General features: G+C 40.2%; 1 protein-coding gene across 1 annotated transcript in view; it reads right to left on the bottom strand.

Moving 5' to 3' along the window:
* The window catches only part of LOC149131217 (uncharacterized), a 227,475-nt gene extending 222,989 nt beyond the window's left edge, over window positions 1-4,486 (bottom strand). The window contains exon 1 of the mRNA XM_089341452.1: window positions 4,447-4,486. The gene's annotated coding sequence lies outside the window, so the exon portion shown is untranslated. The remainder of the gene's footprint in view (window positions 1-4,446) is intronic.
* Between the last annotated feature and the right edge of the window lie 514 nt (window positions 4,487-5,000).

The following is a 5,000-nucleotide window of genomic DNA, read 5'->3' as shown; positions in this document are numbered from 1 at the left end:
GTGCACACATATGAGCGTGCACACATACGAGCTTGCACACACTCACATGCTCATACCAAACAGTTTCGAAACAACGCCAAAACAACGCCAGATCATATATTCAAAATAAATGGAAGTGGAGAGACAAGTTACTGAAGAGATTGCAAGAGTGCAATGAAATAATTTAACAAAAAACTATATAAATTAATAAAGGACTGAACCAGTGCGTGTGTTTATTACCGGCATAATGCCTCTCCCAAGGTTTAATTGTATTTCTTTCAACACACGTATCCACATCAAGAATCTTGCACACGAAATACACATACGAAATATATATATATATATATATATATATATATATATATATATATATATGTATGTATATATTGATAATTCTCTGATTGAGTCAAGTATGTTTACTTGAGGAATTGATATGAGATTTTGGTTAGAACAATGGCTCAAGGTTACCTTGAAGTGAGGGTTTAAAAACTAATATTACATTAGATAACACAATATAGATAAGTGAACGAGACAAATCGCAAACATAAACTGCCTAATAACCAATGAAGTAGAATTGATGTCGCAACAGATACGTAAGAAGTTTAGGACAGTATATTACAGATGCATTAGATTAAATCTTAAAACAAAGCTACATGCAAGTAACAACAACAACAACAACAACAACAACAACAGCAACAACAACAACAACAACAATAATAATAATAATAATAATAATAATAATATACCTTTCTACCAAGGGCACTAGTCAATTACATCGACCCCAGTGTTTCACTGGTACTCAATTTATCGATCCCGAAAGGATGAACGGCAAGATCGGTCTCGGCGGAGTTTGAACTCAGAACGTAGCGACGGGCAAAATACCGCTAAGCATTTCGTCCACCGTGCTAAAGATTCTGGCAGCTCACCGCTTTAACAACAACAACAACAACAACAACAACAACAACAACAACAACAACAACAACAACAACAACAGCAGCAGCAGCAACAACAACAACAACAGCAACAACAACAACAACAACAACAACAACAACAACAACAACAACAACAACAACAACAACAACAATAAATGTCATGATGCAATACCAGGCAGTTACTCTCATGGCTTCTGCTCTTAACTGATTGGAAGTGTTATCATGTACATTGTTTTGTCTTGGTATAAAAGATGGGCCACAGCAAATATTCTTCTCAATACCACAGATTTGCTTGTCAGTTGTTTGACCTTAACCAGTTGAGCATATCATTTAGTGGGTGATGATATGTGCATCTCTGATCACGAGCAGAAATAGTGGGGAAGCATCATAGCCATGTGTGGAGAGGGATTCTTTGGGGTTTGGATAATTCACTTTTGGAAACATGTGTGTTTCTTTCAACATCTTTAAACAACCCTTATTCAGTGACCTTTTAAGCGGGATTGGCTACTAGACCTGAAGAAAATTCTATCTGGGCCCCATCTGCAAGGACTCTCTTGGTATGAGATCACCGTGTCGCCTACATATGGTTGTGATGTATGTGTCTGGTGTATCCTTCCTTATCAGACGGGTAGCAATGATCGGCATATTGGGTTTCGTATATTTAACTTCGGTATCACTCTGATGGCATGCACTGCTCTCTCACTCAATGTTAATTATAATGATAATAATGGTTTCAAATTTTGGCACAAGCCACGCAAGTTGATTACATCTGCCTTATTCTTCAACTGGTTGCCTATTTTATTGACCCTAAAAGAATGAAAGGTGAGGTCAACCTCGGCGGAATTTGCACTCAGAACGTAAAGACGGACGAAAAGTCGCTATGCATTTTCTCCGGCGTGCTAACACTCCAGCCAGCTTGCTTCCTAAAGAAGAAGAAGAAGAAGAAGAAGAAGAAGAAGAAGAAGAAGAGACTCTGAATTTGGTAAACTGAAACTGTGTGGAATCTTGTTGCGCATATGTGACGCGTATGTGTCTTTTCCTCCGTAACACTTGAGAACCTGCGTTTGTTTGTGTGGACCACCGTATCGTAGTGGTTCGCAAAAGTGATCGACAGAATATGTACCATCCTTTAAAGAAAATAAGTACTGGCTTCGATTTTTTTGTACAAAATACTACTGAATATATCCACAAATACAGGTGTATCTCCGCCTTTAGAAGATGCTTCATAATTACCGAATGACGATTATGACCGGCATCACTTGAGAAGGGGAGATAATCACAAGAATCAAGAATTCTCCAAAGATGACATACCATTAAGGAAAAGAACAGATTTATTGTCTGTAGGTCAGACGAAAGTAGTGGACACATATTTCTGGCCCAATAGGTGTTATCAGCGTGACAAATTTTTATTTCCGATCTTATCTCCAGTAACCAAAGAACTGACTAGAACACATTTGCTGCCTGTATAATTTGCATAATTACAGGTATATCAAAAGCTTGTGAAGGCGCGTTGCACTCACGATCGCTAGATCGTGGGTTCGATTCCCTGATTGAACGGTGCGTTGTGCTCTTGAGCAAAATACTTCATTTCACGTTGCTTCAGTCACCCTTTTGATTAGCGGGAAATGTTGCCCTGCTCACCTAGCCAGCAGGGTGGCGTCATTTGAAGGTTAAAGCAATGCAAAGACGCCTTGTGACCAGCAGTGTGTAACATCTGATAGCCTGGTCGGTCACGTGATCAAAAGCTTATAGCATGCTATGTAAAGCTCGTCCACAGTTATTGACTACCTGATGTCATCATACTGTGGAAATGCTCCTGCTGCAGGATATACATCAGGAATGATACCCGCATAGTTTATATAAATAGATAAATGATGGGAAGAAATGGAATGAGCGAAATTCTTTATTTAAAAATCACCACAATTGTTTCGACACACTTTTACGGTCGTAACTCGTCGGTGAGATATTGGGTAATCATAATCATACATCCTAGGCGTAACGTGCGCCTCTTCAGGTGATTGTTTAAATAAGAGCTTCGTTAGATCCTACCGTCAATTCACTCAGTATGAATTATCAGAACACAGGATACTACGTTATTTACATTGAGAGGATCTCACCTAAAGAGTCGAAGATGCATAAAAGCACTCATAATTACATCATTGGCAGACGAAAATGGTCTGTTACGCTCGCCAGAGCAGCCAGATCACTTGATTTTCCCCTGCTATGGGTTCCTCAGTGACTGATATCCAGTAAAACGATAACAGCCAAAACTCCTGTCTACGATATATAAAATCTCAGTGCTTATTGAGGTACTGGTGTCGCAAATAGCCAGTAGGCTTATTAAAAAAAAATAATTAATAGCGGCAGAAGCAGTATTAATAACAAAAGTTAGAGAAGATCTCTCATAAGGACTCGATTATTTCGTGATTTGCTTCGTCTGCTAGCTTCTATAAAGGAGACGGTAGTATTTGAACGACACCATCTCGCAAGCAAAACGCTGTTCTTAATTGGTAATATTTATCTCTACTTAAACATGGATGTTCTGTTAGAACAAAGTATACTGCGGCAAAAACCATGAAAGAAACTCTCATATTGGCTTTTGGTGCAAAATGCGCTTTTGTTTATATCGCTAACGGAGAGAGAAACCCCGCCACCTTCAGCGGCAGACCAACAAATCATGTGATTTCGACCTTCTTTGGGCTTATTAACGATGGACGCTCGACAGCTAGAGATAGCAGCGACTCATATCCCCGCCAGCGATTGCACTCTTGTTATATCGTTAGCGGGGGTGGGGGACAAATCTCCGCCACCTCCAGCGTGTTCTTAATTAGTAAGCATGTCCGACGAATCGAGGTACGATTCGGACGAATCAATGTAAAATATTTTGGGTTTTGTTAATATTTTGGTTAAGATAAAAATATTTCCGCCATTTTCAAGAAATAACTGGAAAATCTCTTTTGACTCATTCGCTCTTGAATTAACAAACAGAAGGAAACACGAGATAATCTAACCCTGGATTCAGTGTTATTCTAAGTAAAATCAAGTATGATGAAGGTCAGGTTTCTTTTGATCACAGGTCTCAACTGGGTCCATACGGCCCTTTAGGGTCCATATAAGACTTTTAGGGGTCCACGCAACACAATAATAAATTGGGGAGCGACAATAGTAATTTAAGGGCCCCTGAAACTATTTACTTTAGATGTATGTATTAGTATGTAAAGCAAGAAACAAGTCGGCTTCTTCCGCGTCGTTCAACCTACACAAGTTTATGTGTAAAGAACAAAATAGGAATTTTGAAAGAAGATTCTATAAAACTAGTTTTTAAACACCGAATGACTTTGTGGGACGGAATAAAATAGCAGTCAAAGGGATCCATAGATAAAGAATGGTTGAGAATAACTGGTCTATAGGAAAGAACAGACCAGGGGTTAAATAGGAAGAAAGAAAAGGAAGTGAAGAAATAGAAGAACAACAATAGCAACAGCATCATTAACAACAACAACAACAACATCGAAATGTAATGAAAAGTTTATACCTGCCAGGCAGCCTAGTAACCAATGACACACCCATCAACTACTTAACTTCACCTGATACTCATTCACTTCCTCCTCACTCCATTCCCTCTCTCTCTCTCCCTCTCTCTCTCTCTCTCTCTCTTTCTCTTTTACTCCATCCACCCAGCATCTTCATCCACTCAGACTCCACTATAAGTCTGTCTGTCTGTCTGTCTGTCTGTCTGTCTGTCTGTCTGTCTGTCTGTCTGCCTGTCTGTTTTGTCTGCATTTCATCACGACGCCCACTTACCTATCACTGCACCTTCCGCCGCTGCCGTCACCACCACCACCACCACAACCACCACCACTACTACCACAACAATCACCACAGCCGCCGCCGCATCCTTCACCATCACCACCATCCACACAACCATCCCCCACCGAAACCACCCCGACACTATCCTCACGAGTATCAGCAGCAGAATTCTCCTCAACACCACCACCACCACCACCACCATGACCACCACTATCGACACCACGACCATCACCATCCTCATCACGTCACCATCACGTCATTATCACCATTACCACAACA

The sequence above is a fragment of the Octopus bimaculoides genome, chromosome 24 (genome assembly GCF_046866305.1).
Source record: "Octopus bimaculoides isolate indiv1 chromosome 24, ASM4686630v1, whole genome shotgun sequence".
Lineage (NCBI taxonomy): Eukaryota > Metazoa > Mollusca > Cephalopoda > Octopoda > Octopodidae > Octopus > Octopus bimaculoides.
This window is presented reverse-complemented; position numbering and strand designations above follow the sequence as displayed.